Source organism: Oryzias latipes, chromosome 2 (genome assembly GCF_053564925.1).
Source record: "Oryzias latipes strain Hd-rR chromosome 2, Olatipes_Hd-rR_3.1".
In the NCBI taxonomy this organism is placed as follows: Eukaryota; Metazoa; Chordata; class Actinopteri; order Beloniformes; family Adrianichthyidae; genus Oryzias; species Oryzias latipes.
The window spans coordinates 27,315,880-27,329,003 of NC_136238.1; the positions used below are offsets into that span (position 1 = coordinate 27,315,880).

Genomic DNA, 13,124 nt, shown 5'->3' on the forward strand with positions numbered 1-13,124 from the left:
TCTGTTTTTAGAGCCTAGGGTGGGTTGGGTGGTTTGGTATTTTTAATTTATTTTTTGTTTGTTTTGGTTTTCTTTTTGTCTGTTCTTGCTTATTTCCTAGTTATATTCTACTTTCTACCTGTTACCTGTTTATGTGTAACACATTTTTTTGCTTTTGTTTTTGTTCCGAGCCTATATCTATAAATATAAGCCCAACAACACTGTAACAGGATACTGTGAATGAAAAAGCTGAAAAATAAAGTTTGAAAAAAAAAAGTTCTGGATCTTTCCTCAACGTTGGAGTCTGGTCCTGCATTTGGGTCATCCTGATATACTGTAACAAAGCCTCTTTTCTGCGCTGCAGAATCAGCTGATTCAAGGTGATTACGTAATCACGTCCCTACTGTGCAGCGCTGCATCTCAGTGTGAGGCTGCTTTCTCCACATAAGATTCTGCTGGGATTGTGTCAACTCTTGAATAGTTACTGGAACAAAAAGAATGTAAACACTAGAGATAAAGCCCCTGTGTCAAAGCACAGGTGTTTTTATTTCAGAACTTATGTCAGTAAGCTTTAGACTTTATTTGGTTAGAAAACTTAAAATCCAACATTACTCTGCATTTCAGAGCAACACAACATTGTTCCCAAGTGCATTTTTACTACACTCTGCAATATTTAAAAGGATTGTGATACAGCCATCTTAGACATTGCAAATCAAAAAGGAGAGAAAATGAACAGGACTACCAGCACTGTAAAACACAATGATCGTATATCAATAGGCTGAAAGATCGTATTTCACCTCAATAATAAAGTAATTACAGAAACATATAAGCAACCTTTCTCCTCTTTTCTTCATCATGCACTAGCATGCTAGCTCGTTAGCTTGCTAACTCATCCAACTTGTGGTTAGCTTATTAAAAAAACTGAAAAACAATCTTCAACTCACCAGGATATCTCTTTAAACACAACTCCGTTTGAAATTTTTTAGAATCCTCCTTCAGTGTCGATTCGTGCCAAGTTCCTATTTCTGTATGTGTTCCAGAAGCACACTGATGTCCTCTCATCTCACCGTGTCGTCGCAGATGGAAAAAACCTTGAGAAATATGGACTGATATTTCTGCCACCACGTTGCACACAAAACTTTCTAAGTTGCAAGTGAAAATATTAAATATTTGCTTTTGTCTAATTTTTTATTCTGCACACTTTTTTTCGCTTTCAAAAATGTTTTTTGCTTTTGCAAAATGAATGTTTTTGTATGCATTGTGTGTCATCTCGCTTTTGTCCTATCTTTGATTTTGCTGAGTTAAGTTTCAGTTTAGTATTCAGTTTTTCAGATTAGTTTGTCAACATTTTAAGGAACGAGGAGAGATCTTTTAGCGGTAACGATGTCCCCAGCCAGCAGTTGAAAAAAAAAAACTCTCTCTTGGGACAGAGGTTGCAGAAATGGAGAGATGCCTCTTTGCCAATTTTGCAATATGTTTATAGCTGGTCTCATTGGTTCTTCCCAATTCAAGAGGGTTAGCATCAAGAGGGATGCATCCTGTTGCTCTGTATTTGGTAAACTTTACCTTTATCTCCTCCAAAATAGCAGACTTATTTTCCACCGGCATCTGAAAGACTATGCCAAACAGTTCAGTCATTACTAATAGACCTTTTTCGCAAAAAACGGAAATACGTCATCAACGTGTAAACCTAGTTCCGGTTTGTGCTTCGCTGGTGGAGGAATGGCAGAGCCTAGAGTGTTTTCGAAGAGCCTGAGTTGTGTTCCGAAGTTCACCAGCGCCGATGTGATGAAGAGTGTGAAAATGCATTCAAATTGGACAAGGGATATAAATTTGTCCACGAAGAGTTTATTCACCATTACCAAGGTAAGCTTCAGCTAGCTTTAGCCAAAGTCAAAGTCACATTTCAACAGAAAAATATTAAGAATATAACAATTATATTTAATTAGATTTTAAGAATATGTGGAAACACTAAATTTTTCCATACTATTTGCACATTATACATTATTTACATACCAAACAATTCACTCTTCAAAACAAAAAAGTCCATGATCATTTGCCAAAACACGGCAGTTTAGCCAGATCTGATACACACTGCCCATCAGTGTGAGCGGCAAGGGAGAGTCCCTGATGTGAAAAGACTTTATCCAACTGATCACTCTTTCCACTATAATTCTGAGGCGGGCAATGGCTGCGTTTGATCCGTTTCCTCCTTGCTGATGGAGCTGAACGCTTAAAAGGTGGAATGATGAGTTTACATCCAATGTCAGTAAGGAGGTCTCGAACGAGGAACTCTTTGTCTGCCATGACATCGTCTCCTGGCTCCAGCAAAGGAACTTGGTTTCTTAGTCATGGATGTAATCCAAAGCTTCATCCAGAGCACCTGTAAAGATAAAGAAATTAAAAACCAGTCTAAACATATTTTTGCTACCTTTCAACACAACACAGTAATCATGTTTTGAAAAGTATGTTAAGTATTTAATTACAAATACTTTTCATTTATTTTTGTTAAGGAAAATACAAAATGACAAAATACTCAAAAGTGATTAAATACATGTAATTAAAATAGGTGAGAGCATGAATAGCTTTTATTCTAAACATTCATTTGTTCAGGTAGAAATGCATTTATCCAATAATGGTACACATAGTTGACTAGTATTAACTAAACACATTATGAACAACCTTACCTGAAGGTGGGTGTGTCACGTAGTCGTGATCCATCTTTACTGCCTTAGCTTAGCCACCATGTCGCCATCTTCACAGCATAGCTGCAAAGCCTGACGTTTGAGGTTCTGTCATATACTGACTCCCTTCTCAGAGGAGCAGTAAAGTTGTTCCACGAGAAAATACTCGGGGCAACACCAATCGCTCAGGCAACGAACGACGCAGCCGCACCACAATCCGGAGCGAAGTGGCAAGTGCCGGCAGCAGACTGTGCTACCTGTGTTTACATTAAAACTATGCCCTTCCTCTCTTCGGATTGCCTGTATCTATTTGGGTTTCAGGTTTGGATCCACAGGAAAAGAATGAAATGAAAGGTAAGGCTGTTTTTGGTTGGAAGACGAACAGCCTGGAACACAACAGAAACTGCAACTCTTCGACTCTGCCATTCTTCATATCTGCTGCTATGCTAACAGGAAGTTGTTTTACACGTCAGTGACGTATTTCCGGTCGAAAAATGCAGAAGTGTGAAAAAGGTCTATTACAGACAATCCGGTGATGCCATTTTAAGTGCGTTAGCAGATTAGATGTTTTACAGTGGCATATGCTGTGTTTGACTTATCCAACTGTCTTTTCCCTTCATGGATGCTCATAACAAATCAAGTGTTCCCACACAGGAGAGCGTAAGGAGATGGGTGGGTCCTCAAGTTCTGGTCTCACGTCTGCATTACCCATAGTGCTATAGTTGACATGCTCATTATTCATTTATTCATTTTCTGTTACGTTTTTGTCCCTTTCGGGGTCACCGGCCTGCCGGAGCCTATCCCGGCCACTTGTGGGGGAAGGCAGGGGATTCCCTGGACAAGTCGCCAGGCTGTCGCAGGATAGAATGTCCACAATCACACACCCATTCACTCTCACACTAACACCTAGGGACAATTTAGAGTTGCCAATCAACCTATGATGCATATTTTTGGACAGTGGGAGGAAGCCGGAGATCCTGGAGAGAACCCACGCACACACAGGGAGAACATGCAAACTCCACACAGAAAAGTCCCCCTTTGATGTTGTTTTTCATGTCCGCCAGCCAGGACTTGAACCGGGGTCTTCTTGCTGAAAGGCAAGAGCGCTAACCACTGCGCCACCATGCAGTGCGAAAACTAGCGGTTAACATTAGTTCCGTCTCGGCGCAAAGTTAATACATTGGGGGGACAAAAACAAAAAAAGAAATGACATTTAAAAAAACGAAAACGGTACAAAGGTGAACCGAACCGAAAGTGCCATATCGAAACGTTTTGGTACAACTACGTGTACCATTACATCCCTATTACTTGACCTAACAAAGTACATGCTGCAGTCACTACTTTGTGTTTATATATATATTTATTAAATGTTCACTGATCACATTAAGTGTTAAAATTAAAGATGTATAAAAAAAACATTTTAACCATAATGAAGACATTCAAAAATTAGCTCTAATGACTCAAAACAAACAACTCATTTAAAAAAGTTGTACATATTTTGTCAGCAATAAAACTCTTTGTCTAATATCACTACACAAAGATTCAAATGTATTGATCCATTACTTTTTTTGCTCTTTATGTAAAGATGAAAACCTAAAAGGAATTCCTAGAAAGTAAGAATATCATATTATAACAATAAATTAGTAGAAAAACCTCCTTTCTACACATGAAATACTCACTTGTAACTCCCTCTAATGAAGTTACTTCATCAATATGGTATGGAGGCCATCAGATTTTTCCCTCCTGTAAAATAAAGTCTTTGACGGTGGTGCAGAGGTTGAGGTGTCGACCTCTTATCAGAAAAATTTAGAATTTAGAATTTACACTAACTCCTTTATTACATTTTTTGTGAAGAGAAAGTCTTGTGAGTTTTCATGTGTGTCTGAAGACTGGATCTGCAACTAAAACTTGAATCACATTCTTGACAAGAAAAAGGCTTTTCTCCTGTGTGAGTTTTCATGTGTATTTTAAGACTAGCCGCATGACGAAAACTTGTATCACATTCATTACAAGAAAAAGGCTTTTCTCCTGTGTGAGTTCTCATGTGTATTTTGAGACTAGACATTTGATTAAAACTCTTACTACATTCTTGACAAGAAAAAGGCTTATGTCCTGTGTGAGTTATCATGTGTGTTTTAAGACTAGCCGCATGACGAAAACTTGTATCACATTCATTACAAGAAAAAGGCTTTTCTCCTGTGTGAACTCTGATGTGTGATTATAGATTAGATATTTGATTAAAACTCTTACTACATTCTTTACAAGAAAATGGCATTTCTCCTGTGTGAGTTCTCATGTGTATTTTGAGACTAGACATTTGATTAAAACTCTTACTACATTCTTGACAAGAAAAAGGCTTATGTCCTGTGTGAGTTATCATGTGTGTTTTAAGACTTGCCGCATGACGAAAACTTGTATCACATTCTTTACAAGAAAAAGGCTTTTCTCCTGTGTGAATTCTCATGTGTGATTTGAGATTACATATTTGATTAAAACGCTTACTACATTCTTGACAAGAAAAAGGCTTATCTTTTGCATGGATTCTTGCGTGAATTCTGAACATAGATTTGTTGCAAAAGCTTTTATCACATTCTTTACAAATATAACATCTTTCAACAGACCCAGTTTCCATGTAGTCAGACGGGTTAGTAATTATTCTTGAGTTTTTACCAGACCTGATAGAGGAAAGTTTCTCTTCTTTTGGAGATTGTTTGTATTTCTTACCAAGATTTGCCTTCTTGGGATTTTTTCTAACATCAGAGTCACACTGACCTGCTGACATGTGAGAGCTGTCCACACTTTGGACATGACTTGTGTCTCTTCTCTTCCTCTGATCTCTGTTCTGTGGCTCTGTCTCTTCATCTGTAGTTGATGTTGATTCTTCATGTTGGTTTCCCTCTTCATCCTGACTATCAGTTACATTAACGTTCTGCTGATTGTTTAGACCTGGTTCATTGTTCTCATCTTCCTCACAAGTAGGAATCTCCATCAAGGTATCAGTCTCCTGCCTCAGATAAAGCTGATCTTCAATCTGACTGATGCAGAGTTCCCCTGGTTCCTCTTTCATCTGTAGAGGTTCTTGTTCCTCCTGTTCCTCTTTAAACTGTGGAGGTTCTTGTTCCTCCTGCTCCTCTTTGGTCTGTGGAGCTTCTGGTTCTTCATGTTCCACTCTGACGTTCCTCTGCTGGATGCAGAGATCTTCCTCTTCAGTCATCCAACACTGGGGGAGGGCTGCAGGGACACAAGAACAGGCCCTTTTATATGTTATGGTGACTTTATGTATTGTTAAGTACCAAAACAATTTTAAATAGAATCATTCAGAATATGCACAATAAATAACTTTTAATGTGTTAAAATAAGTTTCTTGTTTTTCTTTAGCACAACAGTATAAAACTGTCCTCTAACACCTGCCCCCTATAAGGAGACTACAAGTCAATAACTTGTAGTCTGAACCAGTTAGATAGAAAATAATATTTTTGATTGATTGGTTTTTGATTTATTGATTTATTTCAAGCATTGTACTCAAAGCAATAAAGAATTTACACATATTTATCAAACTCGTTACAGAAAGTTTGAAATGCATAGTTTAAAAATACAGAAAATAAAACAAAACAAAAAAGTCACTTAAATCACATTTGCTTAATTAAATATGGTGATTTTCTTTATTTTTTGAACATATCGGAATTACTTATCTGCAATGAAATTGCAGATAAGTAATTCATAAATGGTACAAACAGGTCTTTAATGTTATATAACTTATATATAACTCAATTTAAATCATGCTGAGATAAATAGGACAGATTTACTAGAAAGTGGACAGTGAGATTAAAAGAAAATGTACTTTTAACCCGATTCTGTCTCCAGGCAATTAGTTTTTATATGAAATTATAAATAGGAAAACAGTCTGAAAACAAATACAATGTTTTAGATTTTTGTCATTATTGACGATGCAGGCATCTATAGTACATGTTTGACACAGTCTCTGATGCTTAATTTCAGCACAACACAAATACATTTCCAGAGAAAAAAATGTTTTTTTCCCCTGACTTTTAATGAGAAGTGATCTCTTGAGGTGTAAATGGAGACACAGCAGGGAGACGGCTGCCAAGGGACCGTTGTCAACAAAGTGCAATAAAGACCATTCTGTAAAAATCAATAATCTCTCAAAAAAAAAATCTACATTTATATGGTAATGAAGACTCGTCAGCATATTCATGCTACAATCAATACTTTGTGAGAAAGTCAATATTTATTGTATATATGTATATATTTTATTACATTTTATTAGAGAAATGACTCATAATAAAAGGTGCTAAATAGCTCTGAAGATACTGAAGCTATTTTCACCAAACTGTCTGTACTGACTAATAGGGATGGGTATCGTTAAGGTTTTAACGGTACTACTACTCTTATTGATATTGCTTATCGATCCGGTATATTAACGGTACTCTTATCGATACTTTTTAGGATGAAAAATAAATAAATAAACAAACAACAAATTAAGAACATAAAGTGTTTTATTTACTCATTATGCAACAGCATTGTTTTTTAACAAAACATTTTACTTTATAGATGAGAATGTTCCAAACAGGATATTTATTTAATTATTTTTATTCTTTATGAGCGTGATATTTCCTTTGATCTTTTGTCCATTTCCACAACCTTGAACAGACTTTTCTGTCTGTCAAACACCCACAGTTAAGTTAAGTTAAGTGAGATGATGGAAACAAATTCACTATGATGCAGACTCCTTTCTATTCATTTATTTTTCTTTAAATCCAGTAAAGCCAATAAATTATATTAATTATATTATAATAATATTATAATAATGTAGTTATTAATTATTATTAAGTTTTAGTAAGCAGCTGTTAGTTTGTTGTGGGTCTGGAACCATAAGCAGTGAGTCTAAGGCCCGCCTTTCTACCTGTTTGTCGTTTGCTCCGTGTGCAGCCTTGTTAAAAAAACATAAAATCCATGTGGGAAATGCTGAAATCTGCATCTTGGCTGCACGTAAATATGTGTGAATAACAGCAGCTTGTCCGCAAACACAGAGCTATCACTCCGACTGCTCTGCTCGGAGACATAGTTCGGTCTCGCGGAGCAGCTGGTCGGTCCTGTATGTGCCCCAAATTTGGAGCACTGCACAGTCTATGCGTGACGTAAACTAGAGCAGTAGTGACACAGGATTGCAATGAACTGTTTACATGCAACACGATTGGATCAACAATCGGCATAACGCCCCTATCTCCATCGGAAAGAAATTTTGATCCGAATGAGTATGATCTGGGCAGAATATTCCGAACGGCGTGTTTACATGACGTGTTTTTCTTCCGATCAGGCATTCTTTCCGATTACTTTTGTCCGTGTAAACGCAAATAATAACAACAACAAATCTAATCACCATTTGAGCCAGGCAACATTGGTTAGTCAGGCGGTCTGAATCTCGTTTTCAGAACAACCAGTTGCCAATCATGATAAGCTAGTTCAAAGTCCACGCCCCCCATCACTGAAAGCTGCTCAGAAGAAGCTGTCAATCAAACATTCGAGGTGGGGCCAGCGGGCACCACCCCTTTTACTGAGGCATCTGATTGGTCAGTTTACAACTTGAATAACTGACAATAAAAAAAAAATTATGATAAAAACTATGATTAGCAACAAGATATTAGGAAAAATGTTTCACAGCAAGAATGGTAATTCTATCTATTTAGAATGACTGAGTAACAGCTGCCTATTTTTCTATAAAGGTCTATTGGAGTTTGGCGACAGCAGCTGTTTGGAACGGAGAGTAGCTGCTGTCGTACATTACACAAGTAATGTATGTTGCTCCAAAAAGCAAGATAAATCTGTGAAAATGCCCGGCACTGGAAAGAGAGGTAAGGACAGGCTGAAGCCATCCACGCGATGCAAATTAACGGACTTCAGGCCGCAAAGTACGGAAAAGCTAGCCGCTAATGCTAGCGTAACAGATAACTCCACGCGTGAGGAGGAATCTGCTGCGGTGACCAGAGGAATGGCGGCCGCTGCTGGAGGAAATAAACCGGGTGACTCGATTCAACACCAGATAAGCAACCACCAACCTTTTGCTTTTAAAGAAGAAATAGTGATGGAAATACGGGGACTGAGGTCCGAATTTTCTGGAAGGTTTGATGGTGTTATGAAAGCCAAGTGAGTGAATGCATGGGGTGGATGGACTAGGCAGAGGTGCGTCTCTCCTCTGTGGAGGATGTTCAAACAAGCATGAAAGCTGAAGTAATGCAGCTGGTGAAAAATAAGTTTTTGGAGGAGAAAATAATCGACTTGGAAACAAGATAAAGGATGAATAATCTCCGACTTGTTAATCTACTTGAAGGTGCAGAAGGCTCCAACGCATGTGTGTTTTTGGAAAGCTGTCTGCCTGAAGCACTGGATATCGCTCAACTTCGGCAGCCCCAAACCATAGAAAGAACACATCGGGTTGGACGGAGAAGGAGTGCAGACCCGCCACCAAGAACGATGATCATGAGGTTTCATAACTTCAATCAAAAGGAACTCGTGTGCAAAGCAGAAAGACTCAAAAAGGAAATTCTATTAAAGAACCAGCGTGTGAGATTCTACAACGATGTCACAACAGAAGTACACAAACACTTTCTGCTGACCGCGACTCCTGTTGCTTCATCATCTTCTCTGCATAGGTCTCTGCACAAAGTATATCAAGGTTTTGCATTTAAGTGTTCAAACCCATGTTGAGTATTTTATAAGACAAACAATTCATCTCATGACAGCTATAATAAAACTGTCATAATTCGTTTTTTTGACATTTTTAAAAGCTACATTTTATAAATGATTTTCTTAACAGCCAGAAAAACAGAAATATAAAGTATATTGTTAAGCAGTGAAGTGGAACTTTGTTGCTCTTGTTGGGTTTTGGTCTGGAAGAAACTGGATCAAATGGTTCTTTTAGTGTTAAAGGTTCCAGACTCTTGATCTCCACTGAAGCTATGAGTATGAAATGTCATTCCACAAACAAACCATCAACAAAATGATCCTGATGCTGCTGAGGTTCTTATGGAAGTGAAGCAAATCTCAGCAGAGATGCAGTTTTTCTAAACTGAAATCACTGACATTAAACAGCCTGAACATTCATGGAGCTGAACTGGACACAGAAAAACCTCCCTGTTGTGTTTCCACCTACCAATGAGGAGCAGTTTGATGAAGATGAAGCTGCACTGGAGGAAGAATCAGTCCAGAAAAGATGGAGAACAATTCTGACACTAAGCAGTGTTTCACTGATGTGTTCAGGTTTGAATCTTTTCTGTCTGCAGATCCATGAGCAGGACCCTGTCTTTGGGTTTTAGCTTGAAATGTAGTTTTGGAAATAGAATCTGTCTGAATGTCTGGAATTGGAGACATGGAGACATCAAAGAGGTTTATATGGGATTTTGGGTTTGACAGAGAAATCTGCTGAAAAGAACTGAACTACAAACTTAGAATCACAGACGACAAAACAGATTGTACTTTTTTTATCTGCTAACAATTTTCTCTTTGATCTGTTAAGGTTTCCTGTTTGTCGTTAGCTGGAGGGACTAACTAAGATCATGTGATTTGAAGAATGTTGTCGGCTGCACTGACCAACAATGTCTTCTGTCTTTTCAACAGGAAGGGACAGAAGAGACTCTTCCAGGACACGCTGTTGATGGACTGCATGTTTGGAGAGCTTGAAGCTCAAGATAGAACCGTTGTTGAAGTGAACATACCGATAGTGTGGAGATGAAGATCAGAGACACACTGACCTGCTGACATGTGAGAGCTGTCCACACTTTGGACATGACTTCTGTCCCTCCTCTTCCTCTGATCTCTGTTCTGTGGGTCTGTCTCTTCATCTGTAGTTGATGTTGATTCTTCATGTTGGTTTCCTTCTTCATCCTGACCATCAGTTACGTTAAAGCTCTGCTGATTGTTTAGATCTGCTTCACTGTTCTCATCTTCCTGATAAGTAGGAATCTCCATCAAGGTATCAGTCTCCTGCTTCAGATCAAGCTGCTCTTCATCACTGATGCAGAGTTCCCCTGGTTCCTGTTTTATCTGTGGCGGTTCTGGTTCCTCCTGTTTCTCTTGAATCTGTGGAGGTTCTGGTTCCTCCTGTTCCACTCTGAACTTCCTCTGCTGGTTGCAGAAATCTTGATCTTCAGTCATCCAATGCTGGGGGAGAACTGCAGGGACACAAACACAACAAGGAGCGTTTTGTATGTTTCCAGGACTTTTGGGTTTTTTCAAGCATCATGTCTGAGGAGTCTGAAGGACCGGAAGAGACTGATGGAAATGAATATATATGCAGAGGTGGTTATTAACGCGTTACATTTACTTAAGTAACTTTTTGGTGAATTGTACTAGTGAGAGTAAGACCAGGCAATTTTATTTGTTTAGCGCAATTCATACACAAAGCAGAAAAAAAGAAAAGCATGAAGCTCAAAGGGCTTCTCTGTTTCTTTGATGAAGGTCACATACCTATGTGGTGTAGCTGCAGCTGTGGTTTCCAGATGACATCCAGCAGTCTGCGCTGACGACAATCATTTTGGTCTCTTTTTCTTCTTCTAAGTTCCAGCTTGGTGAGTGTGCAGGTAGCCATGGCAACCAGTGTCCAGATCAAAGGGAGGACCACGGCCATCCAGTCTCCAGGCTTTTGGATTGATTTGGATTTGATAAACATTTGTTTCCCACATTTTAATAGTAGAATTCAACACAGGACATATAGTGGATTGTAAGAATAGGAACAAAAACAGCAACAACAAAATAATCCTCCTCCCCTTAAAACATGCATTTGACTCTGAACAAGTCTAAAACAAATCCAAGCAAAGACCAGCGCTGGGGCTCCTGCTAGTTTCTTTTAGAAGAGGCTGCCTCTTCAAAACATAGAATGTTCAACAACTAGAGCTAAAAATGTCTGTTGGTAGATTTCTGGATGTTGGCCGTATCCCAGCGAGCAAGGCCAAGTCAGCCCCATATGGTTTCAAGGTGGACAGAAAATGTTTTTAGGAGTTTCTAGAATGTTCAACAACTAGAGCTAAATGAAACTAGTGCATGAAATGACAAAGAACTTCCTGTTTGAAAGGAAGATCATGATGGCTTCCAGCTGTCTCTTTGCTTTCCTTTCTTTTTTGGGTTTCTCCTCTTTGGGAGGTTACACAAAACTGCACTTTAACCCAGAAGGAAACAACAACCGCTCCACAATCCCTGAATCCCCTACAGCCTTTATCTAAACATTTACATTGACCATTATCACACATTTGATTGCATTTTCTCAGTAAAAAGGAGCTCAACTTCACGTTTGTTTGTGTGTGAAATGATTCGATCAGAAATTCAATCAAATGTCTGTGAATCCATGATTTCCTTAGAATCTTTGACTCTAGATTCAGATCCATCTGGTTCAAAGGATGAAACTGCAGCTAAAAGTCTTTCAAAAGTCCAAATCCTCAAAGATGAAACAGAAAGTCCCTAGAAAGTCAAATGAAAAACAATCAGATTGTCTTAGATAAACCCGTTTGGAAGTTAAAGCATAGAAACAAAGAAAGTTCCAAAAGCTAAAAGCCTGAAATAAAGAAAAGTCCAAAGTAAAACAGAAATCCCACATTTGGATCAGTAAAGACATGAATTCTCCAGAAACATCCAGAAACAGCTCTGAGCAGCAGCCATGAAGGGACTGAGAACAGACGGACATCAAAGCAGAATCCAAGCAGCACCTTCATCCTGATGAAGCTCCGCCCTCTGACCTTCAGCAGTCATCTCCAGGCTCCGCCCCCAGTCTGTGACGGCTGGATGATGCTGTCCTCCACCTGCAGCTGGACCTGGATGTTCTCTCAGACCATGTGGCCTCAGGGATCAGAAGGTTGAGGGTTCAAGTCCGATGATTTATTTTTTTTTTTTTTTAATGTATATTTTTCCAGAATTTTTGTCTTTGAAAATCATAGTGTTATTTGGTCATTGCTTTATTTCATAAATAATGTTATTTATTTTATTAAAAGGATCATGAATGAATGAATCTGTATTCATATAGAACTTTACATCTCCCTCAAGGTCCCAAAGGGCTTCACAATAAAAAAGAGATCTAGATTTGGAACAAGAGTTTATAATTATATTATTTGAAAACTAAACATCTAGAATATTCTGTTTTAAAATATATAATTTTCAATCCAAATGTTTTCATCAACATTCCATGTTATCATTCTCACTCCATGCATCTACTCCTGGTCCGGCCCTTCTATTAAATTCTAGAACCCAATGTGCCCCCCCCCCGAGTTAAAATAATTGCCCCCCCCTGATCTAACCTACCATTAAAGCTCCTTCTTGGGTAAACACACCTGATCCAGGTAATCAGCAGCAGATGAACCCAAATGACCTCATGAGTCATTCTATCAATCAGTCTGCATCAGTGAGACTCCTGGTCTGAACATATTGCTGTGACCCGCATTTGAACCGGGGTTCCTG

General features: G+C 38.6%; 1 pseudogene across 1 annotated transcript; it reads right to left on the reverse strand.

Moving 5' to 3' along the window:
* Nucleotides 1-4,004: 4,004 nt before the first annotated feature.
* On the reverse strand, nt 4,005-12,871 carry LOC144987193 (uncharacterized; annotated as a pseudogene). The gene is made up of 3 exons (XR_013651068.1): nt 11,148-12,871; nt 10,433-10,852; nt 4,005-5,894 (listed from the first exon to the last, which is right to left on the reverse strand). The product of XR_013651068.1 is annotated as an uncharacterized LOC144987193 (transcript).
* Nucleotides 12,872-13,124: the final 253 nt, after the last annotated feature.